The sequence below is a fragment of the Periplaneta americana genome, chromosome 16 (genome assembly GCF_040183065.1).
Source record: "Periplaneta americana isolate PAMFEO1 chromosome 16, P.americana_PAMFEO1_priV1, whole genome shotgun sequence".
NCBI classification, from domain to species: domain Eukaryota; kingdom Metazoa; phylum Arthropoda; class Insecta; order Blattodea; family Blattidae; genus Periplaneta; species Periplaneta americana.
In genome coordinates this window covers 20516528-20543942 of record NC_091132.1, presented here as the reverse complement: position 1 = coordinate 20543942, position 27415 = coordinate 20516528, and the positions used below count along the sequence as shown (strand labels likewise).

General features: G+C 35.0%; 1 protein-coding gene and 1 long non-coding RNA gene across 7 annotated transcripts in view; one reads left to right on the top strand and one right to left on the bottom strand.

The window, feature by feature from the left end:
• The window catches only part of MICU1 (Mitochondrial calcium uptake 1), a 343655-nt gene that overhangs the window by 291692 nt on the left and 24548 nt on the right, over positions 1 to 27415 (top strand). The window lies entirely within an intron of this gene.
• LOC138716262 (uncharacterized) lies at positions 12672 to 25530 on the bottom strand. Its single transcript, XR_011336617.1, has 2 exons — positions 22687 to 25530; positions 12672 to 12898 (listed from the first exon to the last, which is right to left on the bottom strand). It is a non-coding gene; the product is annotated as an uncharacterized lncRNA (long non-coding RNA).

The window sequence follows — 27415 nt, the reverse complement described above, 5'->3', positions numbered from 1 at the left end:
TAGTTTCGTCATTACTTCGTTACGAAAGATAATAGAATATCTGAGGTTCTCTATTGCATCCGGTAGAGCGCTCTAGTGTGGCGTGTTAAATATCGATAGTACAACTGGCTCTAATCGATTACCACACTACATTTTGGTCAAAGAGTACAAGCTACAGCAATGTTATTCTAATAATTCTATGATCTTTTGTTTGTTCTTCTGTGGTTACAAGGTAACCATCATCATAAAATGACAGTCGATACGAACAGCTGATAGAGGGGCGGCCATTTTTTCGCTATATACAACGCTTAAACAAGGGGTTTCGTGTATATAACTACTGCAAAGCAATTCCCATTGTATAGTTACAGCCTGTTTATACGTCCATAGCTTATTCACGGTTTATTAGTAACGTTTTCTGTCTCAACTCTGCATAAGTCTCGTATAAAAACTATACACGGTTTATTAGTAAGACTGTTTGGTTCTTAGAAAATTGTATTCCAAACTGAGGTTGAAAATGGCGTTATACGCGAGGTAGACGCATATACGTTTGTCGTATTAAGCAAGGTAGAAAAGCATATGTGTTATGGGGAATTAGTTGGGACCACAGAATATTTGACGTTATAGGCGAGGTGTCGCACAAAACGAGGTCGCTATAACCACGTTCTACTGTATATATATTTTCAGAGAAAAAAATAAATAAGAAGTGTATGTTCAAAATGTAGGAAGCTCACGTCTGGGTCCCCTTAAGATCCAGTATAAAAAGGAAGAGAAACTTATTCGTATCTTATCGCGAAGGTCTGGTCTGAAGGAAGCGTGCTCCACGCGACAACCCATCGCTTATCAACAGTCGCCTGCCTCGGCCAAGCACCGCGGTTTGCGTGTCGCTGAACGCTTGACCTGGCGCGAGTCAGTCCAGGATGCGCCCGATAAGAGCTAACAAATACTCCTACAGCATATATATCAGACCGATTTTCACTTACTTACTCAGACTTACGGTCGTGTTTGGCAAACCTACACCCAGAAAAAAGCTGCGTTTTCCTGTCAAAATCTCGAAATCGAATTATTGTAAGCTACATGGTTTTCATTTCCTGTTATATAACCTCGTTCAAGGTTTTTACTGCCGTTTTGCACGAAATTTTGCGTGCTACCATTAAAATACTAAGCATATATAGCATGTCCCAGAAACGCCATCTATTTCTTCAATATTTATACTGTAGTATACTCCCATAGCTCACGTGTCTTATTGGATGAATTTTGAAGAAGTATCAGAGGTGTTGACTAATGACAATACTTACTTACTTACTTACAAATGGCTTTTAAGGAACCCGAAGGTTCATTGCCGCCCTCACATAAGCCCGCCAGTGATCCCTATCCTGTGCAAGATTAATCCAGTCTCTATCATACCCCACCTCCCTCAAATCCATTTTAATATTATCCTCCCATCTACGTCTCGGCCTCCCTAAAGGTCTTTTTACCTCCGGTCTCCCAACTAACACTCTATATGCATTTCTGGATTCGCCCATACGTGCTACATGCCCTGCCCATCTCAAACGTCTGGATTTAATGTTCCTAATTATGTCAGGTGAAGAATACAATGCGTGCAGTTCTGTGTTGTGTAACTTTCTCCATTCTCCTGTAACTTCATCCCGCTTAGCCCCAAATATTTTCCTAAGCACCTTATTCTGAAACACCCTGAACCTATGTTCCTCTCTCAGAGTGAGAGTCCAAGTTTCACAACCATACAGAAGAACCGGTAATATAACTGTTTTATAAATTCTAACCTTCAGATTTTTGGACAGCAGACTGGATGATAAGAACTTCTCAACCGAATAATAACACGCACTTCCCATATTTATTCTGCGTTTAATTTCCTCCCGAGTGTCATTTATATTTGTTACTGTTGCTCCAAGATATTTGAATTTTTCCACCTCTTCGAAGGATAAATCTCCAATTTTTATATTTCCATTTCGTGCAATATTCTGGTCACGAGACATAATCATATACTTAGTCTTTTCGGGATTTACTTCCAAACCGATCGCTCTACTTGCTTCAAGTAAAATTTCCGTGTTTTCCCTAATCGTTTGTGTATTTTCTCCTAACATATTCACGTCATCCGCATAGACAAGAAGCTGATGTAACCCGTTCAATTCCAAACCCTCTGTGTTATCCTGAACTTTCCTAATGGCATATTCTAGAGCGAAGTTAAAAAGTAAAGGTGATAGTGCATCTCCCTGCTTTAGCCCGCAGTGAATTGGAAAAGCATCAGATAGAAACTGACCTATACGGACTCTGCTGTATGTTTCACTGAGACACATTTTAATTAATCGAACTAGTTTCTTGGGAATACCAAATTCAATAAGAATATCATATAATACTTCCCTCTTAACCGAGTCATACGCCTTTTTGAAATCTATGAATAACTGATGTACTGTACCCTTATACTCCCATCTAATGACAATACTAATAAGATTAATTTAAATGATACTAATTTTGATAGAGTTTCCTGTTTTAAGTATCTGGGTTCCATGGTGAAAGACAATAATGGTGTTATGACTGATATAAAAGAGAAGATTGTATGTGTATTTATTCACACTGCAAATGGGTATATACCCGGTGGCAGTGGTAACTAATTACACTCAATAATGGCAATAATAAACTTATTAATTAAAAATACAGTTAATAATAATACCAATAATTAATACCAATAAATAATACTAACAATAATAATAATAATAATAATAATAATAGGGAATATCCTAAATTAAATGAAGCACGATCACTTAAAATAACATTTAAAATAAATCTAATTGCAGCTGGGAATCGAGGTCTTTGGGCATTGAATAAAACTATGAAGTCCAGGTGTATCTCAAGAAAAGCTAAAATAAGAATATATATAACTATTATTAAACCAATAGTAGTATATGGAAGTGAAACCTGGACTTTACCTGAAAGGGCAATAAAGATCTTAAATGCCTGGGAAAGGAAAGTATTACGGAAAATCTTTGGGCCTATTTATGAGCAAGGGTTTTGGCGAATCAAAACAAATGCTGAGTTATATGAATTATATAAAGATATCAACATTGTTGTTGACATAAAACTCAGAAGGTTAGAGTGGCTGGGACACGTAGCCAGGATGGAGAACAATCGCACGCTCAAAGCTCTACTAAATGCATTGCCAGTAGGAAGAAGGAAAGTCGGACGACCTAAATTGAGATGGCTGGATGACGTTCAGGCTGACCTAACAAAAGTTGGAATTAGAAAATGGAGAATTCGAACATTAGACAGGAGTGATTGGTCGGATGTTCTGAGGGAGGCTAAAGCTAAACTACAAGGTCCGTAATGCCAATGGTGATGATGATGATGATCAGAGGTGTTGAAACTTATATTCATTTAAGATTTATTTTATTTTAGGTGTTAAAAAGTTGTTAAAACCAGCATGTTCACCCATCCCTGAAGCCGTGAATTGGGTTGCTTATTCGAATAATGTGAATGGTGTTCCTGGGACACTCTGTATGTACATAGATGTAATTATAGGAAAATTATTGTAATATATAATTAAATATGTAGCATTTTTATTCAAAGATGAGTTTTTACTAAGGCCAATGAAGTGTTTATTTTGACGTGAACAATTTTACTAAACCAAGTGTTAAGAAAACAGTCGCTTGGGTGGAAGATCAAAGTGTCGGCAATGAACTACAGACGTGACAAATTTCCATCTTTCTGCAATAGACTGGGGGTGAAGTCTTAGAGATCTAATATGGATTTTCAATGCTGATATAGGAAGGACTTGGGCTTATCAAGCGATGTATGTGCGGATAGACCTGGCAGTATACCCTATTTTTTTATACCTCTCAGCATTGGATTCACGAGTGCCAAGTAGGCAATCTATCGGACTTGGACAATTTAGAAAATAGGACCAAATGTTTTTGGCATATATGCGAAACGTAGGCCTAATTTAAAAAAATATATATATTTCTCTTAAGATTTAAGTCGGATAAAAATCGAGACCAGTTTCTCTTTATATATGCATGAAAAAGCTCTCCAAAAATAATAATAATAATAATGATTTATTTTAGCTGGCAGAGTTAAGGCCGTAAGGCCTTCTCTTCCACTCAACCAGCAGAAACTGTATATACATATGCATGAACTTACAAAGAATTCAACAATTTGATTTAGATGAGAGTTACATGTATACAAGAGTTATTTACGAATTAAACAACAAAATACTATGAACTATTAATTAAACACTGAAATAAACTGTGTAGCAGAATTAAACTAAAATACATAGAATGTTAATATATTTCAAATGATATTAGATAATAGAAAGAGATTATTATGAGACAATTTTGAAAATGCAGCACAATCAGGATGATGTCTAAAGAAAAAAGCAACAGTGTAGTCAGTAATATTTTAAATCAGTATGATTGGAGTGAAATGCTAATAAGGTTATCTTTTAAGCTGTTCTTAAAGGTGTTTGTTGTCTTGCAGCCCCTAATACTTTGTGACAAGAAATTCCAATGACGCGAGGTGGATATTGTAAAAGATGAGGAATAACAAGATGTTCTATGAAGAGGTATATTAAGCGTGCCACAGATAAGTGATCTGGTATTTACGTCGTGGTTAGAATATAGATAAGAGAAACGAGACGAAAGGTAATTTGATGTTGAGGTGTGCAGAATTCGAAAGAGTAAAGACAAAGAGTGTAAAGTTCTGCGTTCTTTAAGTCGGAGCCACGAGAGACTTGCGAAGGACGGTGATATATGATCATATCGTCGGATGTTGCACACGTATCTGACGCACATATTCTGAGCTCGCTGTAACTTGACTGACAGTTCAGAACTTAGATCACTTAACAAAACGTCACAATAATCGAAGTGCGGCATTACTAGGGTTTGTACTAGGGTAAGTTTTAGTTGCTGGGGCAAGAAGTTTCTCAAGCGACTCAAAGAGTGAAAGGAGGAACAGATTTTTTTTATCGTTTCTTTAACTTGAACATTCCAACTTAGATTATTATCAAAAAAGAAGCCAAGATTTTTTACGACAGATGAATAAGGGATTAGCGTGTTGTTAAGGGTAACAACTGAAAGATGTCACCTATACATCTAAATGTGGAAAAAAAAAAAACTGGATTTGCTTCTATTATATCATTTTAAAATTATTTCCATTTATATTTAGAGCTTTAAGAATGCTTATATAAATTTAATATTACCACAATCTTATTGAAAATAAAAAATAAAAAAAAACAATGTAGGCGTGTTTTCGGATAAACGAAAACAGATAATTTATAGATCATACATTTGAAAAAAAAAAAACATTAAAAACTTAAAAAGGCGTACTTTCGGAGAAGGTACAAGGCTCAAAGCGCTTTCCGGGCCTTCTCCACACTCTCTCCACAGAATCTAGACTAAAACGACATTTCATACAAGCCAAGTTGAGAGGATGCGAAGGCATTTCTTTCCCCTTCTACTTGCCCTGAGTCCGTCACTAACAGACCGGTAGCTGTTACCTCTTATACCTGCATCCCCCCAAGTTGTAAACACAAGAAAATAAAATATTACATAAAGTATATAAATGGATATAAAGTACAGTGACACAGTTGTTTGACAGTTATATGTTTCAGTATATTTTAGTGTAGTTCTTAAAATATTTTCAACTAATAATTAATTAAATTAGGGAAAGTTAGTTTGTATTATGAAGTCAGGGGGAGTGACACAGTGCAGATTATCCCATTGTGCGTGTTTTAGAGTAGCAACTAGCGGTGAAGAAAACATTTATCTTCTGCTGCCAGTAGCTTTTTAACGTGCCAGTTGATATAAACAGCAATAAAATGAAATACAAACGCTTAGTAGGCCTATAGATTTTTTTTTTTCAATAATAAGAATTTTTCACTATGTTCAAAGTCAATTAGTCGAACGTTAGTAAGATAGACAGTAGCATCTTCCCCTTCACTGATGGTAAAGAGTGTGAGTAGAGGGGAAAGCCTATCAATCAAACTGAAATGGGGATTAGTCACTGAAAAGCAATTGCTCCTCAGTCCAGTGTTATGTCTCTGCACAAAACATAGATGGACCCTTCGGTGTTCTGGAGTAAGCTCTGGCTTGTGGCAGGTCTTCTTGAGGCTAGGTCTGTCTCATGTAGCCTCCTCCTCACTGTATTCTCACTTACTGTTGTATTGTGGACTTTTATCAGGCGATTTCATGCCTCAACAACACTGAGGTGTCGGCTTTTCAGGACTTGCACCTTCAAGAACGGCCTTCGTGTCTTACGCGGGATTTCGTTGGTACTGAACATTCGATTTCAGAATTTTCAGTATCTGAATCCTCGTTTGAACTCATTTTAACAATGTTTGTTTATTTCTCCTAGTACCGCAGTGGGATATTTTCCGAATTTCCTAGCCCAAATTTCCAAAACCTCCAAAAGATCAATCACCCCTCCTGAAAAGCATAAAAATGGGTGTAAAGTTGAATAATTGCAAAAAATATTTGATAAACATTTATAACCCATTATTTACAAATTTTGTAACCTCGTTCAAAAATTTCATGTAGTGGAATTATTATTATACAATCCTAATAAATCCTCTGATTGAGGTTCTGGCTGATATTATCAGGCAGTAGACTACATCTCTCTTGACGATATGTGTCAGAGGAAGAATAATATTGTTTGTATACATGTGAAGTCTGATTAGTGTAATATGTAGCTAGTCGGCGATGTATGCAATGGAGGGGGAAAGGAACTGGCTAACCTAGCCCATTATCTCCTGGCCTAGTTGCCTCATAACTGGTGCCTTCTTGGTGGTATCACTTGTGAAGTTCAGACATTTGACTAAACACAATCTTAAAAACATAATTGACTAAGGTAAACAGTCAGTTTTTACGTAATATAATTATACAAATGTAGTTCTGTTTGTGTGTGTATGCACGGTTAGTTTATAAATAGACCACTGACGAAATGAATGATTTTTTTTTCATCAGGAGTTGGAGTATTGTTAACAGTTCCCTGTACTTTGAAATGACTTCTTAGACATGCGAAAATACGAAGAAAAAACTTTTTATCGTCCTAATGTAAATCATTAAAGTACATTAACCCTTAAATTGGCAAAACTTCATTTCTCACACTAGTTTATTAAACCTTGTCGGACTGCAAAGAAAACAACTATCGCAATGTCCATATTTTATATGTTGTACAATATTATAATATTGTATAATTTTGGTGAACTGAAAAAACTAACGCAACATTATCCTTTTTCTTTCTCTTATTAGCTTTCATTCTTCTTTACTTGTAACTTTTTTATTCTGTAAATTGCCATTGTTTGTTTGTGTACTTGTTTACTTTTTTTTTTCTTATTCTGTTATCTTTCATCATTTATATTGTTTTGTATGCTTTGTCTAACGGCAGCCTCTGATTTGAGGAAGCACAATAAATAATAACTTTCCTTACTTACTGGCTTTTAAGGAACCCGGAGGTTCATTGCCGCCCTCACATAAGCCCGCCATTGGTCCCTATCCTGAGCAAGATCAATCCATTCTCTATCGCCATATCCCACCTCCCTCAAATCCATTTTAATATTATCTTCGCATCTACGTCTCGGCCTCCCTAAAGATCTTTTTCCCTCCGGCCTCCCAATTAACACTCTATATGCATTTCTGGATTTCCCCATACGTGCTACATGCCCTACCCATCTCAAACGTCTGCATCCTGGATCTATTAATTTTCCTACCAATTTTTTTTACTCTATTAAAATTGTAGCATATATTAACCTGTTGTATCCTATAGAATGCTTTGTGAATTTAAGGGTTAATAGTCTTCTATTCAGTCTTTCCAAAACCAATGGATGGACCCAGACTCTTCTTCTGTTTTTACGTCTATTCTTTCTCCGTATGAGTAAATTTGCCAAAAATAGGCAGGGCTTCAAACGCACGTTCGCAGCGCTGCTAAGTAGCTTCGTCTGAAGGGAACCTATTTTTGAAAAAGGAGGTCGACATAAGTAAATCGTCGTTGTTCCTGCAATAACTCCTATGTGACATATTTATCGATTTACATATTTTTTCTCTATTAAATAACTTAAATAGTGATACAGCAAATAATAAAATTTCCTGTATGTAATTATATCTCTTTCTTTCAAAAATTTAAGAATTGACAGTCTCCTATGTACTACTGCCAAAGGATGAATAAATGTGTTTCTCTTCCTGCTGAACAATTTTATATTTTGCACATAGGAGTTATTGCAGGAACAACAACGAAATGCAGTTGTACGCGTTTTTGAAACGAAAAGATGAAGGCTAACTGGTTAAGAAATCAAGTATCTTTTCAAAAGAAGACATTCACATATTCCTACTGGAAACAGATGACAAACGTTACTTGATGATCATTACCTAACTAGCTACGTAATGAATGTGTGTACAACATTGTAAAGTCCACATTACATAAAGTGGATAAATACGTTATGTACGATGTGCGTATATGTAATGTGTAATTTCAATAAATTCAGTGTACCTCTTGATATTAGCTATACTGTATATAGCTTGTACAGTATATTGCTTTCTGTAAGCCATCATCTGCTTTTTGTAATCAAAACTTTCATCTGCATATAAAATTGCTTTAATAACTTTATCGTAAGCTAGTATTACTTCAGTCGTTGGTGGTTTCCATTCCTTAATATTTTATTAGTGTGAAAGTTAAACAGTGGCGGCGACAAACCATAGCCGTGCCGTACTCATTTATTGATGTGTACAGGTCAGGTGTGTCTGTTCGATAACTCCGTGGTATACTTATATAGACTTTACATAGCTTATATTAAAGTAGTGAAGGTTTCCTTTTCTTTAAAACTGTCAATATGAATCTACAGTACTTACCTTATAAGAATGGTATTTGTATTTTCTAATAATATTTACTTTCTCATTGTATAAAGTATTAAGAGAAAGAATTGTGAGCTAAAACATAGAGTATTACAGATTTTGATAGATAATATATAGACAGGATTTATATGCACTAAAACTGTCAAAATACGCAGTAACTATGCACTGACAGACAACCTTATAAATATGCACTAAACATTAAAAAGTGAAACTAATAATTAGTAAGTTACCCCAGTCTACTTCGTAACAAACTAAGTGATTTAAACAAGTGCTCTACAAATTGCTTCTTACACGATTCAGCGTTTTTAGTATTATGAAGTTCTTAACGTCATCATTCAAGTTTTATATAAAAACATAGAAAGACAGTTATAATCGCCCTATTTAACGACAAGACACTATAGAACTCAAATGACAGAACAACAAAAGCGACCAAACAAGTGTTCTTTTATAAAAGTTTTTATATTTTTATATTGTTGTTATATTATAAGTTTTATATTGCATTTTAGAAATTGATTGACATTAAGTAAGCTTAGTATTACTATTAGCACTAATTACTAGTAGACACACAAGTACAAGCGACATCCATAAATGTCTCACACACCCAATCACGAAAAGGAAGCTCTCAGAAGACACACACCAATGGCTAGGTTTCCAATCATTTACAAACTTAATAGCTAATTTATAATTATAATGTATCTGAAGATGATACAAAAAATAGTATCGAAAACGTTCATGTAAAAATCTTACTCATGTAAATGATTATTGTAGTAGATAAGCATTGGCGGCTTAATAAAAGTGTTACACATTAAATTATAGATATTCACTAAACATTAAAAAATAAACTCAATAATGTCGTTGATTTTATGAAGCCTCCTATGTGACAGTACAGAGCATACTTTTTCAGGAGGAAGAAAAAATTAATTAAATATCAATAGGACTACACTTATCCTCGATGATGTCATTGATGTCCATCATATTCACCAATGTTTTCTACCTAATTGTGTGATATTCTTATGTAGGTCTATTGATATTTGATTTTTTTTGTCCTGAAAAAATTATGCTCTGTACTGTCACGTAGGAGGTTTCGTAAAATCAACTACGATAGGTCAAACGCATTAGTTAGCCTATAATTTTAATGAGAGATTCGGGTAACTTCTAACTTACGTTTACTTTCAAAAAATTCTGATAACAAATCTCAAATAATTTCACTTGTGTTCATGCAACTGCTTTTGACGTAGTTTAAATTAAACTGTTAGGATTTTTTTTCGTGAAGGAGCGCGCGCCTTTTTTCATTTAACTACAAGACTATTCTGAAAATGAACTTCATCATCACAGGCTGTAACTGGGGCAAACTTAAAAGATCCCCAGTACTTAGTGTAGAGTTCATCTGCACCTTCAACACAGATACCACTTCCTGCACATAGCTTAGACCACTATTTTTCTGGCACACTGTGATGTTTTTTTTTTTTTTTTTAGAGAATTTCTCTATGCTTATTTCAGCTTCTCACCTGCATCTCCAACTAACACCAAGGAGAGATAGACCCCTGGTTTCCAGTTTTTCACTGGCCTTAGGCAGAAATTAGTGTACTACTAGAAATTCCAGGCTGTCCTGCAGACCAGGCGAATCAGTGCCCTGCCCTGCCCTGTATAGGCTTTTTGAGATATTGAATGAAGTTCTGTAGGTACCCTTCTTTCTTGTTCGCCCAACATTTCCTAGAGAATAGTGATTTTAAAGACGTATCTACATCAGTAGGACAGGGGATTCATCGAATCCTTATAATTACGTGAAACTTTTATGCTATTCGTGTGATTGTTATTGTGAGCATGGTTGGGATTGTAGAGATGTTTGCGATTTGAAATAAAATTTTAATACTTTTCATTTTGTCTTTATACTTCCTGCATTAAAATTTAACAGAACGTATCCCTTATCGTGGTCCTTGTTGTGATTGTCATGGTTCTTATCATGGTCGTCGTGATTTTTATCATGATCCTTGTCTTTGTCCTTCTCGTGATGCTTTATGTGGCCATTGTTGTGAATCTTATCGTCCTTGTTGTCTTTGTCGTATGTGATCCTAAGGCCCGTTACACACTTCAGTGAGAAATATGTAATATGTTTGTCGAGCTATGGAAATGCTTTCCTTTAACACGGAGTAACACTCGAAATAAGGCATAGCTGACATTGGTCGGCTAGCGATTTTTTGAAAACATAGATAGCTACGTATTTCCCGCTCCCACTGGTAACCTAACCTAATTGTAGCCTATAAAGTTTATATTACGTGAATGAAATTGACCAATTAATAGAAAGTCAGATGTTGAAATTATGTAACTTTATTTCTATCAGCGCATATCAAACCCAAAAACCATGTATATTATATACAAAGTCTTCGATCAAACTGCCTTTCGTATGACTCTATGATATAGGGTATGACGTAATAAAACTTATGTTTTAATTATCTATACAGAGGTGGCTCCACTGTATAGCAAGCCGTGTCCACACATTACATAGTTCATAGCTCTCGCTGTAGTGTTAAACGGCCTTATCGTAGACCTTATAGTGGTCCTTGTTGTCTTTGTCATGGTTCTACAGCTGTCTTTTCAATAATATTGTTTCTCCCATATGGCATATGACTTTCATGTCACACGGTTGATCTAATTGATGAGCGTCGTTCCTGAATAAACTGGCCCATAACGAATGAAATCGTCCCGTAGTTCAAAAGAAATCGCTGCCCACACACAGGGAGAAATACCGATAAATACCTCTTCGGTACCAAGAATGCATAGAAGTGTGATTTCATTAAAATCTATTATTATTATTATTATTATTATTATTATTATTATTATTATTATTATTATTATTATTAACGATTAAGGAAAACACGGGAATTTTACTAGAAGCAAGTAAAGAGATAGGTTTGGAAGTAAATTCCGAAAAGACGAAGTATATGATTATGTCTCGTGACGAGAATATTGTACGAAATGGAAATATAAAAATTGGAAATTTATCTTTTGAAGAGGTGGAGAAGTTCAAATATCTTGGAGCAACAGTAACAAATATAAATGGTACTCGGGAGGAAATTAAACACAGAATAAATATGGGAAATGCCTGTTATTATTCGGTTGAGAAGCTTTTATCATCCAGTCTGCTGTCAAAAAATCTGAAAGTTAGAATTTATAAAACAGTTATATTACCGGTTGTTCTTTATGGTTGTGAAACTTGGACTCTCACTTTGAGAGAGGAACATAGGTTAAGGGTGTTTGAGAATAAGATGCTTATGAAAATATTTGGGGCTAAGAGGGATGAAGTTACAGGAGAATGGAGAAAGTTACACAACACAGAACTGCACGCATTGTATTCTTCACCTGACATAATTAGTAACATTAAATCCAGACGTTTGAGATGGGCAGGGCATGTAGTACGTATGGGCGAATCCAGAAATGCATATAGAGTGTTAGTTGGGAGACCGGAGGGAAAAAGACCTTTAGGGAGGCCGAGACGCAGATGGGAGGATAATATTAAAATGGATTTGAGGGAGGTGGGATATGACGATAGAGAATGGATTAATCTTGCTCAGGATAGGGACCGATGGCGGGTTTATGTGAGGGCGGCAATGAACCTCCGGGTTCCTTAAAAGCCAGTAAGTAAGTATTATTATTATTATTATTATTATTATTATTATTATTATTATTATTATATTTTTGCAAAATTTCCTTTTTATCCCTCGTATATGCTGCAGTAATGGAAGTATGACTGCCGTAAGGAGTAAAGACAGTGTTGGGTTTTTGTACTGTGTGTTAGGTCACTCTTCCTTCGAATTTCTTAATTGAAGCGAGGTCATATGGATGTCGGGTAATGTATTTCATGATCATTACAGTATAAAGGTTCAAGTACAGTAGTTGTAATTTCACACATGCGTGTTATAATTAGCATTAATTTAAAATGAACACTTCTCAATCAGCCAGCCAGTCAGCCATTGTTCTTCTGTTTTACTGCGATGTCTCAAATAGATAACCATCTTCGTGCAGGCATTTATGTGATGAGACTTCTCAGAGCGTGGAGTAACAATCTGAAACAATACAATGCATTGTTTTATATATGATTTATGTGTAGGCCTAGCCTATATACAGGGTGAGTACGTCAGTTTAGTTTCCACCGTCCAATGGTGTAACATATCATTATTTGTTTTAGTATTTTAGGTGTATTCAAGTAGGCTTAACAGTCGGATTTGGTAGGCACTGCAGAACAAGAATACGCGATACTATTTCAAACCAGATTAGTTACACCAGTAGTTGAATATGATACATCCACGCAGGTGGATTGGACGTGGAGGACAGTTCTCCCCGCCTCCCTAGAAGTACTAAAGCAGGGTTTAAGCTAGAAAATAAATCATTGTCGCAAAAATGCACAAATGAAAAATTATGTTTGTGCAAATTGCGAAATGCTTGTGCAGTATTATAAATAATTGTGCAGAAATATACAAGTAATGAAGTATGCAGAAACAAAAAGGCACGTAATTTGTTTCCTGGAGTTTTATTACTTTCAATCCATCTTATCACACTCTAGATATACTTATGTTAGTAAATTATTAGACGTAGGTATATTTAGAATCAATTACTGCTGAATTTACATCACATTAAAATGCGTTATTTTATGGGCACTCTAAATATTGAAATTCTTTACTACTGTACTTCAACCACGAGAAAGTCTCCAGGGAATGAAACGAAGAGGGGTGATGCTGTGAATGAATGTTGATGTCATAAGATGTCATAAGGTCACACACGTGGGTACTCGTATCTCTATTGGCTATCTCTCAAAGCACAAACTATAACACTGATATACACATTTTTATACTACTCTAGTTACAAAATTAGATCACTGTTAATCTCCTGGTCTTTTAATCCATCCATACAGGAAATAACATATGCAGGAGAGCGCATGATTTTTAAACTGACGTTATAACTCTAATATTATCTATCTTCTTCGCTCCAATAGTTGACGCAATAGTAAGCACATTCCTTTCACGGTTTATCTCCTGGTTCGAGAACAGTAGTAGGTCCTTCAAGATTTATTGTTAGCAGAATGCTAACCTCTTTTACTGAAAGGCGGTTTCTAATTCCAGTTTTTACAAGATTCATGCAACTAAATCCTCGCTCACAATTTACAGTATGCGATGGAATTATATAAATCAATTAGAAGAAATTGTTCACTTAACTTACATGAATTCCACCAACTCTTTGAAATCAATTCCTGAACATTTATTGCTCAATACCTTTTTGAACATTGCCCATGCCATTATCATTTCATTTAAATGCAGATTACTTCAAACACATCTCTGAATTTCATTTTCTCCATTACCATCTTCGTTTCTAAGTCCAATGTGGTTGTCGCATTTTTGCACATTTACATTCAAAGTTTGTTGCATTTTTAGAAGTCGAGTAGTAAAACGCTACAAATGCGACTGTGGCTTAAACCCTGAGCTATAGGAACACTTGTAAACAGTCTATCCCACGACTATTGACTATCGCGATACATTGCTTACTTCATAGGGATATCTTATGCGAAGTTTTACGGTCAGATGGCAGGAGCGTTCCATGCGGCGCAACATATTGTAGGGCTATGTTTTGTCATATGCTACAGTTGATTACGTTTTCCCACTTGTTGGTTTTCTGTGCGTGTCAAAATTATATTTACAGTTATTTTGTATAACTAGTATAATTCAATATAATTCAATATTTTCTTACTTCATAATTTAATTTAATTTACAATAAATAATAACGTAAACCTGTGTAATATTGAGCGATTCCCCGAGATGGGTGGGGAAATCTGCAGGATGCAGAATATAAATACGAGTAAATTGAATGTTCATGAACCTAAACGAGAACTTTGAGAACAATATACACGAATAAAAAAATAGGAAATATGTCAAAAGTGAATATTGCCCTCTTTAATTAGTATTTAAGAATCGTACGCTGAAAACAGGATATGCAGCCACCGATGCGTTTTTTTATAGGGAAGAGACTATCGAGATTGAATTCCTTGTATTTTTTCTGTAGTTGCAGAAAGATCAAATGCAATTTTTAATAGGATGATATAATATGATCGCAATAGTATCATGGTTAGTAGTGTGTTTTGTAGGTTAAGGACATGCAGTTTTGAATACTGTGTGGGATGACTTTGAAAATTTGAACTTAAAAAACATGATTTTAATAATTAGGGTACAGTACATTAAAAACATAACTCACGAAATGGATTTCACTACGGATGGTCCTGGATAATAAACATCCCAGTTTATCGAGAGTTTACTGCAGGCGTAAACTACAATGACTCCTACAACTACTGCATATAATCTAAGCTAACATAGCTCGCTGTCGAGGTTGCATATGTTTTTATTAATTTTTCACTTTCCTCTTCCAAAATTAAACTATAGTCAACAATTCTTTACTTGATGTAGTTACTTTATTTAATAGCTAGCACTCTCGAGGCCCAATTTTATTACTTATATTTTTTAAGGTTTAAAGCATAGGCTATATTCAGAATATTTCGGGACCTGATTGAAGACAAAAAGCTTTCCCTGCTTTAGGAACATAACAAAAATTTGCCATTTTTAGTTGTTTTTAAGAGTATTTAATATACTAATACACTACGTATATCCTCAATGTTTATATACCGAAAAACAAATGCACACGCAAAGCGCATCCCTCGTAATACACGTGCGCTATCTGTTGGTGCTAGTTCAGGATATCCCTATTGCCATGACAAGGACGGAATCTGCTTTAAACATCTGTAACCATAAGACATTAAGGATTTAAGCATCTAATAGTTATACCATTTGATAATTGTTTGTAACTCTAAAACTAAAACCCATTCCAGATAAGTTGTTTAACATACTAGGCGTCGACCTGGTTGGCAAGTTGGTATAGCGCTGGCCTTCTATGCCCAAGGTTGAGGGTTCGATCCCGGGCCAGGTCGATGGCATTTAAGTGTGCTTAAATGCCATACTAGGCTATGTATTATATTTTATAAGGTGGGGTATTATCAGCGAAGTGTTTTCAAAATAACAACTTGATGAAGTGAATAAAATATGTATTTAAGCAATAATAATAGCGTATTTATACTTTGCATTGTTTATTTACGCAATTGAAGTTAGTTTTTAAAAACGTCGGCCTGGTTGGCGGAGTTGGTATAGCGCTGGCTTTCTATGCCAGAGGTTGCGGGTTCGATCCCGGGCCAGGTCGATGACATTTAAGTGTGCTTAAATTCGACAGGCTCATGTCAGTAGATTTACTGGCATGTAAAATAACTCCTGCGGGACAAAATTCCGGCACATCCGGCGTCGCTGATATAATGTCGGCAGTTGCGAGCGTCGTTAAATAAAACGTAACATTTAATTTTTTTTAAACCACACCTTTTAGCTGATTTCCATCACTTGCAACGCATTGTTCAAGTCGCTCGTGTAAACTTGTCACGACACGAGCACAAAACTCCTCGCCACTGTGTTCATTTTCATGCCTAATCTTATTGATTCCCGTTTGTAAATACGCCACTGTAACCTACATTTTCCTTCTCATTTGCAGACTGTCAGTAATGGGCTGACGTGCATAATTTGCACAAATTACTGGTATGGTTAAAATGTGGTTTATAACGTATCGGTCAACTTCAGTTAGAAAAACTTCGTCATAAAACTTAAAATGCGTTTAACACTTTCTGACTTTAAAGAGGCAGGAATTTAAAATAAACAGACCTTACAAACTAAAGTAGAGTAATCTGTTCTTGTCGAAGTGCAAGTATTTTATTTTGTGAAAATAACCCTAGATCATATATACCCAGATACCTCGGCCTTATAGGCTTTGACAATAACAACTTTTGTCAGGTTTACTATTCTGCCATCTAATTGTTACATAAGGAATCACGTCATAATTCCCATTTGAATTGCATTAGCGACTGTACCGCCATCTTGTGTTCGTTTACGGCGGACGGGTGGCGATCCTGGCGGTTGTTCTCTTTAAAGTGCTTCCGATTTTAACATAGGTATGAGCTATATGATCTAGAAAATAACTCTTTGCGCAAAACAGATTTATTCATTTTGTCCAGGCTTCTAAGTGATACATAATCGACCTTCAATAAAGTGATCGGGATGGCTGACGTTGAAAAGAATTAAGTTTCTCTGGAATGACGTCATTTCGACGGACGAACGAGTAGTACCGTGCGAGATGCACTCAGTGGTGGATTTGAAGACCCGACGTCATAGGCAAGCGGGAGGAAATTACGTACTTATTAGCCTCGGAGGTAATTTACATCACCACGTTCACCCGTTCATTTGCTGTACCATTTCAGCTAGCTGCCAATGATGATGATTATGATGATAATAATAATAATAATAATAATAATAATAATAATAATTACTTATTGGCTTTTAAGGAACCCGGAGGTTCATTGCCGCCCTTACATAAGCCCGCCATTGGTCCCTATCCAGAGCAAGATTAATCCATTCTCTATCATCATATCCCACCTCCCTCAAATCCATTTTAATATTATCTTTCCATCTACGTCTCGGCCTCCCTAAAGCTCTTTTTCCCTCTGGCCTCCCAACTAACACTCTATATGCATTTCTGGATTCACCCATACGTGCTACATGCCCTGCCCATTTCAAACGTCTGGATTTAATGTTCCTAATTATGTCAGGTGAAGAATACAATAATAAATTGCCATGCCGTGGTGATAGGGACCCACAATACATGGAATAATAATAATAATAATAATAATAATAATAATAATAATAATAATAATAATAATAATAGAGAGAGAAGAATCCAAAAAGGATAGCTGCCCTTGAAAAAGGGGTACCGAGCGGTAACAGCACCTAAATTAATTGTATCAACAATATTCTATTTTAGATTTTATTTTTATTTTATTTTATTTTAATAATAATATAATAATAATAATCCGCAGACAGAAAATAAATTTCTTCTACTACCTACGCCGGGAATCGAAGAACGAGAGGATCGGCTGGATGGGCAGTATGTACGACCTCATAGCCATCGCGGCGGACAAGGTGATATGAAAATTCTTTACGTAAAAACCATCCACGAATAAAAAATTACGTTGATGTATTCCAGTTTGTACATTCGTGTCACAATCCAAATTCATGTTTCGACTTCTGCCGTCATTCGCATTTCGATACGTGGAATTAATTCCATCTCCCGTACAACTGCACTTCCGCTTCAGCTCTGTGTGGGGGCGAGAGGACAATTATTGCAGTCCAACCAGGAAATTCCCACGGGGGCCACATGGGAGCAGCTAACAGATCTGTCTACATATTCGTAATAGCTCATGACAGATTGTGTCAATAACGTGAGAGAACAACTTTGCGGACACATGGACGTGTTGTTGACTTTACTGACAACACTGAGGTGCTTGTACGTCCCTGCTAATTGCTGTAAAATGCTAACGGTACGAGAAAGTGCGCGATGTGCTTGCAAGTATAGTTCGGACTTAGATGTTTATTGCATTACACATTACAGTGTTTCATGCTGTATATCAGCGAGGGGATGGGGATACTGTGTCTTCCAACGAGTTAAAGAGAGTTGCTATGTTAAATAACTGATTATTCCCGCCCGGAAAGCAGCAACTTCGACTATAGACAGGAGTGCTCTCACACGCCAGTTACGGAGATAGCCGAATTACCCATATCAGACTAACCACAAACTATTAATCTATACTAATAATAAATCTGTAGCCGAAATTTTTCTGGTAATTTTCGATTTTTCAAAAATAATTGGTCCTAACATATATAATTAACCACCCTGAAACCGAAAATCGCTTTTTTGACATTTTTGTTTGTATGTCTGTCTGTATGTTTGTTACCTTTTCACGCGATAATGGCTGAACGGATTTCGATGAACTTCGTTGTAACTTAGATTTTAGGCTATATGACATTCAAAATACATTATTTAAAAGGGGGGTTATAAGGGGGCCTGAATTAAATAAATCGAAATATCTCGCTTATTATTGATTTTTGTGAAAAATGTTACATAACAAAAGTTTCTTTAAAAATAATTTTCGATAAGTTTCATTCCTTGAAAAATTTTGATAGGACTGATATTTAATGAGATAAATGAGTTTTAAAATTAAAATAACTGCCATCTAAGGCCGTGTAATGAATTAAAAAACAAATGACTTCGTCTATAAGGGGCCTTGGACAGCAACAATCGAAAGCTATAAAATATAGCCTACAGAGAATGTTTCTGTGTTTGTATGAAGCAATATCGGAAGCTAAATTAACCGATTTGTATAATTAATTATTATTTCACCATTGGAAAGTGTAGTTTCTCTAGATTGACATAATGCTATAATGTTATTACAGTAACTTCTAATATAATATAATATAATTTAAATTATTTGAAGGGTTCAGAACCATAGTGGGCGAAGCGCCATTTACTGAATACGTACAAAACAATGGTTAAAATTAAGTTATTACCATAATTCAATGGAAACCTATAACAAGTAAAATAAAATATACACATTAAATCTAAATGATGTCAATCTTCATTAAACTATGGTTGCATGTAATAGAAATTAAGAAACATGTTAAAGGAATTGTCATTGCACCAAATGAGTGTCTCTGGACCAAAATGATCGCATTTTAATTATTTGGATGCAATTTAAATTAAGTAACATATTAAACAATTTATTCTTCTATCAAACACGAATCTTCCCTGGATCAAATGTCCTATTTTAATTATGTAATTACTTTATATTTATTTCTAACGGGTGCAGCGGAGCGCACGGGTACGGCTAGTATAAAATATTATTAAATATAGACCTATGCAGTTGAAGCTCCATTTATTCACCCAAATTAAGATACGAGATCCAAATACTTTCGCAGACTTTGCAAAAACTCTCCCCGTATGCATCATCTCCCTCTCTGGTGCTATTCCAAAGCATTCCCGTTCACCCGATTTGACAGCTTCAGATGTTTTTGGGCTATTTTAAACACGGGGTGTTCTCTTAGTTTTGTTCCACTAATGATTCAGTAAAAGTTTGAAAAATATTACTCAGTAATTAAAGATTTTGGAGCCAAAGGGTAATGAATACCTTTGCAAAAATGTAATATTTACAATATGAAGAAAAAACTAAAATGTTTACTTACTAATCAAACCTGAATAAATATTTTCATGATACTAACTAAAGTTTATCCACATGCAGATGGAAGAGACATGCAGAATTTTAGAATCGCAGAAATTTAATTCAAAAGTTGTGTATATACTGTACCTTTAATCCATTGAAAATTTAAATTTATACATTTATATCAAGGCACATTATATTAGATAAAATGTGAATGGTTACAATAATTTATTCAAACTACAAATAATGTTAAAGGGGAAAAAGCAAAAATTTCGAATCTTACAGAGTTTGATAAATAGTTTGGTTCTTGAAAAGGTCAGTTTTGTGGTCCATGTTGCCTTAATAAATAATATATTTATTTTTTAAGAATAATTATAAGGATACATTTTTAACGATCGGGCTGTTTTTGCGACCGCTTTTACAAGTTAGACATAAAACCTAAAAAAAAAACAAACAAACAAACAAAAACCTGTTTCGCCTATTCCAAAGACCTAAAATGTGTCCCCATTTTCTCTGGAACAAGTGAAAGTAGACAGTGTTTATTAAATTGTATTATTATAATTTTATAAAAGACCTAAAATGGTCTTTTTAAAAACCTAAAAATCCGGTCCCTACTTATCACTATGTATTCTTTCAGAAATTATACATAATTTTCACTAGTATTCTCGTAGAATAATATTATCATAGATTAGAGAAAAATTCTTTGTTTAAAATGGTTTATTTTTATTATTTTTTTTATTTTTATGCGTTTATTGACTAACATAATTTCATTTACTTATTTTAGATCTTAAACTTTGTATTATTATTGTATCCCTTGTGCTGGGTTATCATTGGCCTATGGCTGTTGACAAGCACATTAATATTATAATAAATAAATAAATTACTATTTTGTTTGCGGCTCTCTATTAACTGCTTTTGGTCCCCCAGAGAGCCGCGGCCCCCCAGTTGAGGATCACTGTTGTACTCTACATCTTAGACCAGGGGGGCGCAATGAAGTAATGTGAGAGATAAGAGGGCCTCGTCATTGCTCTAGAAGTTTTGATTTTGATCTTATCCAATCCGAGACAGTTGAGATACCTTCGTAATATCGCGCCATTTTCTACCTTTCTCTCACAGATTCAAGTTATAGTTACGATAACAGATTTACGTTTTGTTGGCATCGTAAAAACACACATTTCATAATATAATTTAACACACTATGCACTAACAACAGTTTAACATCTACAGCGTTGCAGCATCCATGAATACGCACAGAATTAGTTTTCATTCAGCTGTAACTGGCTCCACAAATCTTGGGATAGAGGGTAGATGGAACAAAAAGGTACATAAACAAAGAATAACTTTCACTTAACGGAACATCCTTGAAGCGAGGGTGTGGAAAGCAGATGTTCCTACCTAACTGTACTGCATTCCTTAAAAGCATTCACCCTTATTAAACCTTGCCTTGGGGTGAAGGACAGCTGACTATGGCTTGCACTGACAAACCTTCGGAATATAGACAGTATGTTTTTAAGAATATAAAAGTTTCTGTTATTCGCGATTTCACTGTATCCCCTCCCCCGGCATCTTAGGGACGAGTAATATATTATTAAAAAGCCAGTGTTCGAATCTAAATACTCGTAAAAATATGAACCGATGCGTATTTTTTATGCTCAGAAGATGCTGAATTTTTGAAACCAAAGAACCCCATCTTTTGTCATCTACATTACCCACTTCCCTTAAGGGGAGAACATAGTTAAATATGGTAATAAATTTTAAAAAATCCCGTAAATTAATCTTCGATATGTGAAATACATTACATAAAATTTAATATGCATTTATGGCCTTTTTAGCTGCTGTGACGCCATTTTTAAAGCTCTGGTGCACAGGGTTTTTTTAATGACACTAAACTTTGCAGTTTCTCGTAACTTTAATTTTTTGCTTTATTCCATGCAAAAAGTTATAAATCTTCGGAAATATTAACGCTACATGCATGATATTTGGTACACATACTCTTTAGGCTTTTAAATAATAATAATAATAATAATAATAATAATAATAATAATAATAATAATAATAATAATCCGTGGCGCTACTGCCCGTGGAGGGCCTAAACCGACCAGCCGGCTGCTGGCCTCACGCTCACATGCCGAAGCAGAGGTGGACGATCATCCAACCAGAATGGAGGTATCGTGTGGTTAACACGATGATCCCCCCAGCCGTTACAGCTGGCATTCGCAACCGGATTTCGCTACCTATCGCAGCTCCCCAAATGCATCACTCTTTAGGCTTTTAGGAAACTTTTCTCTACAATATAAGATAAATATATTTTCTTGCATTTGAAAAATATGCCTCCACATTCCTATAAAAGTAGGCTACGTCTAAAATTGATTCTTTAAATGTAATTGTTGATCTGAAAAATTTGAAAGCCAATATCAAAATTTGTGCTGCAGAAATTTTAAAGAACGTGCTTTTAGGAGTAAAATATCGTAGAAATCTTGAGTTTATCTTCAAAAATGGCCGAACTACTGTACATCCATTTTAATGAATTACTGTATTCTATCATTTATCAAAATTTGCTCCCCCCCCCTTATTTTTTTAAACTAATCTCGAGTTTAAATTGTTGCAGCAGTGATATTTATACATACAAAAAAATAAGGTTGTGCATCAATTTGAGAAAAACCTTCAAATTTAGTACGTTCTCCCCTTAAATCAGCCCTAAAACATGTCAACATCTCTTTGTAGTCTTACCTCATGTCTTGAAGGTTAGGTCGATTTTCCTATCCTGTAGCGCAGCATATCTGTCGATGATGTCCTCGAAGAAGGGATTTGTTCTCTCAAGCTCACTCAGAAATTCTCTGTGTATCGCAATGTTCGCCAATGGGGAAGACCTCTGTTGCGGAGTTGTATTCTTCAAGTAACTTCTTATCACCGTCAAGCAAGAAGCGTTTTCCACTGGTACACTTGTTGAAGACAGAGTAAGAACTAGAGAAAACAACTTATAGACTTCTTTAAATATGTCCTTATGCAGGTTAAGGCCACGTAAAAGTTCTACTAGGCTCAAAGCATCGATGTCGTGGTATTTTTCATCCTGATATAAAAGTTCAAGTTCATTTTTCAAACGTTGAGAATTCTTGAATATTCCAGGGTAGCAGGATACTAATTTATCAATTGTAGGTGCCGGAAATTGCCTGCTGAATTCACTGAATTTTGCAGTATCTGTCAGGCACAGAAATTCAAGTTTGTGAACATCTTGATATCGTACGTCCATTTGCATTACAATAGTGTCTATAATGTCGTACAACAAAGTTCTGTATTTCGTGAATGGTTTGTCAACCGTGGAGTTGCCTAATTGTTCTGCTTCTATAATGGGACTCATCTGGCTTGCTTTGCAAAAAGTGTGCGTATAAACTTCTTCCTGTCTTTTGCTGATTACTAAATTGCGAACTCTTTGGATTTCGGATAGGCAGTAATCGTTATCCAAACATTTCTCTCGCAATACGTCAGATAAAACGTCAGTCACCTTGAAAACATTTTGGAAGACAAGTAACAAAAACGTAAATTCAAAATCATTCATATCGTTCAAGACGTTTCTACATTGATGAATCGACATTGCGTCCGAACTTGGATCGTGTATTATTTCTTGTAAAAGAATCTTTAGATCGTCCCAACTGTCTACGATTACGTCAAGAATTCTAGTATTTGGCAGAGGTGTTGTGATTGTTGCCTCGTGTATTCGCTTCGCAATAACAGAATTGCTTTTACTTGAGCGATGGAGACAAGCTGGAATTTCGCTTATTATAGCAAAAAATATTCGACAGCTAGAAATCTCATTGAGGCTTTGCTGCAACATTACATTCAAGCTGTGACATAAACAGGGAACGAAAATGGCATGAGAAGCCACATCTTTCATCCTCTTTTGAAGATCGTCTAACTGGTCAGGCAACACGCTAGCGCCATCATAACATTGACTTATTAGTTTGCTCTTGTAATGCAGCGGGTCTAGGATGGCGTTTAGAAGCTGAAATAACGCATCCGCAGTCCTATCGGAACGATCGTAAAATCCTAAAAACCTTTCCACTAAATTACCGCCAGATGTCAGGTATCTTGCTACTACAGAACACTGAGAATTACGTGTTATATCCGTGACGTCATGGACCTCAACAGAAAAGAATTGACAGTCTTGAATTTCGTTGAAAATATTCAGTGTAATATATCCGGAAATTGTTTCCATTAATTCAGTTTGTACTTTCTGTGATTCGTTATAGAAAACATTCTTAATGCGTTCATACTGACTTCTAATTTCAGTAGAACTTACCGTTAATGATGTATTCAACAATTCTCCAAAATTGCCAGTATTTGTTAACGAAATGTTTTCAACGTGGCTACAGAAGGGTAGTTCTTGTTTACATAAATATAAAACAGCTTTAATTACGATTTCCATGAACAATCTGTTCAGCCGAACACTTTCGTTAAAGTTCTTTAAATGAAGCTTATACGATTCTTCCACGGGTTCATTTGTTGAGTTCAAATTTTTCTCCATTTTTTTAAGCTGCAAAGCACATTTCAAATGTCTACCTGAATCGCTATGCTTGTTAAGACCACGCGTTATGTTGCAAAAATCTCCGAAACCCACATTGTTCCAGACATTAATTTTTTCAGCGAAAAGTAGACAAGGCCAGCAGTAAAGTCTTTGTAAAGCATTACTTCCACACAACCACGGATACTCGACATACCATGACGTTTTGAAGTGTAATTTGTACATCTTCCCAGAAGATTTAACTTCCTTTCTTACAGATATGGATAAAGTTGGTGTGGGTCGGTTGAAAAGCAGGAGGTCTTTTTTATCTTTATCGGCCCACCGATGAAAGGGAGTCTCTATTAAATTACATACAATATCGTTTTCTGGATTCATTATTTTCACACAAAAAGTGTAATGTCATAAAATAAATCACTTCCCGCTTTCTCTTACACCTGGCATAGGCCTATATACTTCACAATAGGAATTCTACGTTTCACTACACTCGCCCATAAACATTCTGATGGTTTCTAATTATTATCCTGTAACTAGAGTAGATAGTATCGGTATTATAAATTCACTTAACTCACACCAGTTTTTTTATTACTTTCTTCACGCATATGTGTAGTTTTTGTCCTTATCTAATTTACAGAGAGTTTGTGAGTACGTATCACTCGTAACACCGTTAAAACAGAAGAAACTCAACACACGGAATGTTTTTAAACTATCACGCACCCGATTAATGTTGACTTGACGCACTTTCACACATTCTGCATCGATGGCGACTCCAGTTTTATCATTCACCAATGAATATACTCGTACAACAACTAAATTCCTCTTCGATCTGAGAAAAAAGCGTCCTTTTGTCACCATAGCAACCACACAAAATGGCCGTAGTAGCGGTCGAACTGTGAAGAGATGAGTGGGACTACTCGGAAACGCTTCATGTTGACTTGCAAGAGGGAGGGGATAGCGGAAAGTAACTTGAAGAGGAGGGAAACGGCGTTGCCAGATTTAGAATGATTGAGCTAGGGTTGCCAGGTCTCCCGTATTTTACCAACATTTTCTTCAGTCTCTCGTTTGATAATGTTTTCTTCCGTATTTCATAAAGATGTATTTATTTATTTATTTATTTATTTATTTATTTATTTATTTATTTATTTATTTATTTATTTATTTATTTATTTATTTATTTATGAGTCCTGCCATTGAGCAAAAAATCCTTTTAAGGGGAAAGGATGGTATTTTTTTAAACTTTTTTCCTATTTGGTGTAAATTATTAATTTTTTGTATGTAGAGAGCTCATAGCTGTGGCAACTCAACCAACTAAAAATATTTTGGGGGCCCAAATTTGAAAAAAATATACCCAATGCAGGATTGTACTAAAACCGATATATCTAAACCGTTTTTAAAGATAGATTCAAACAGTTTTTGCAATGTATTTGCAAAAGTATGATGTACAAACTCTCTGTAATAGAATTTTGATATTAGTCCCTACGTTTGTAAAATAAACAATTAAAATTTAGTAACAATTTTCTGATTTCCTTTCTTGCAAACAAACGGACATATTTTTAAAATGAAAATTAACAAAATTCTGTTACAGAGAAAAGTTTCCTAATAGTCTTAAGAATGTGTGTTCTAAATTTCATGCATGTATCTCTAATAGTTCAGAAATTATATCCATTTTATCTGGCAATGTAGCAAAAAAATGAAGTTACTGAAAACCGATAAAAGCGGGCATGTGATTTAAAAATCCATAGCGCAGGAAGTTTAAAAATGACGTCTCAACATCCGATAAGGGCACAAATACCCACAAAATGTTATGCAATGCATTCCACACATATCAAAGGATATTTTAAAGAAAAAAAATTGAACATTTAATTTACCGGAAACAACAATAAAAGTGGGCGAGTGATTTAAAAATCCATAACGCAAGAAGTTTAAAAATGGCGATCCACACATCACAGAGTATTTTAAAGAATATTTTTTTTTATTTAGTAATTTTTCATAAAAAAAATACCATCCTCTCCCCTTAACATGATCAGACTCTAATAAAAATAATTCACGATAGGTCCCTAGTTCACTGAATTGCGTTAGATCTATTGTGAAATATTTGTGATATTTAACCTTAATTTCTAAGACACTCTCTAAAAACAGAAGCACAGAAAAAATAGACCTACACCTGTGGCTTCATTTAAGAAGGATAGAGTGGGGCAATTACCCCCACCCCTTCCAGAGTTTAAGATTAAAAAAAAAACTAATTCACTAGTATTACTAAAAAATGAGAACAATATTAAAATATTCCACTTTTATAAACGCTTAAGAAATAAAAGACGAGCTAGTTAATGACTGCTCAAATGAAACCGAGGCGTTGCTTTTGATACATTAATATTTGTTACTATTGTAACACCTCTGATAGAGGTTCTGGCTGATATGTAGGCTATATTTATTATAAAAAAATTTTAACATTATTGACAAATTTTAATCATAATTATATATTTCATTTGTAACATGAGTTATATGTATAAAATATCCTTCCAATTCAAATTCAAAATCTAAAGATTATATCAATAATTAGCCTGTATTACGTCACATTTTACATATAGCTCATGAATCTCATGTATTGCATACATACATTGTTCTTTATTCTTTGTTATTTGCATAATTTATTATTATAGGTCCAGATTATATGATTTCGTTATATCTGAAGATGCCCCAAACGGCGAAAACGTTCATATATCTTATTAAATAGCAAATAAACATTTGCAAGTTGATATGTCTTAAGATTGAAAATTTATTATATACTTATTTAGTATACATCTCACTTGACCTAAGGTGTAAGAGGAAGAACAAATTGTTTGTATACATCTGAAGTGTTATTAGTGTTGTAATATGTTACTAGTCGGCGATGTATGCAATGAATGGCCACCTTACACCATTATCTCCTCGCTTAGTTGACTA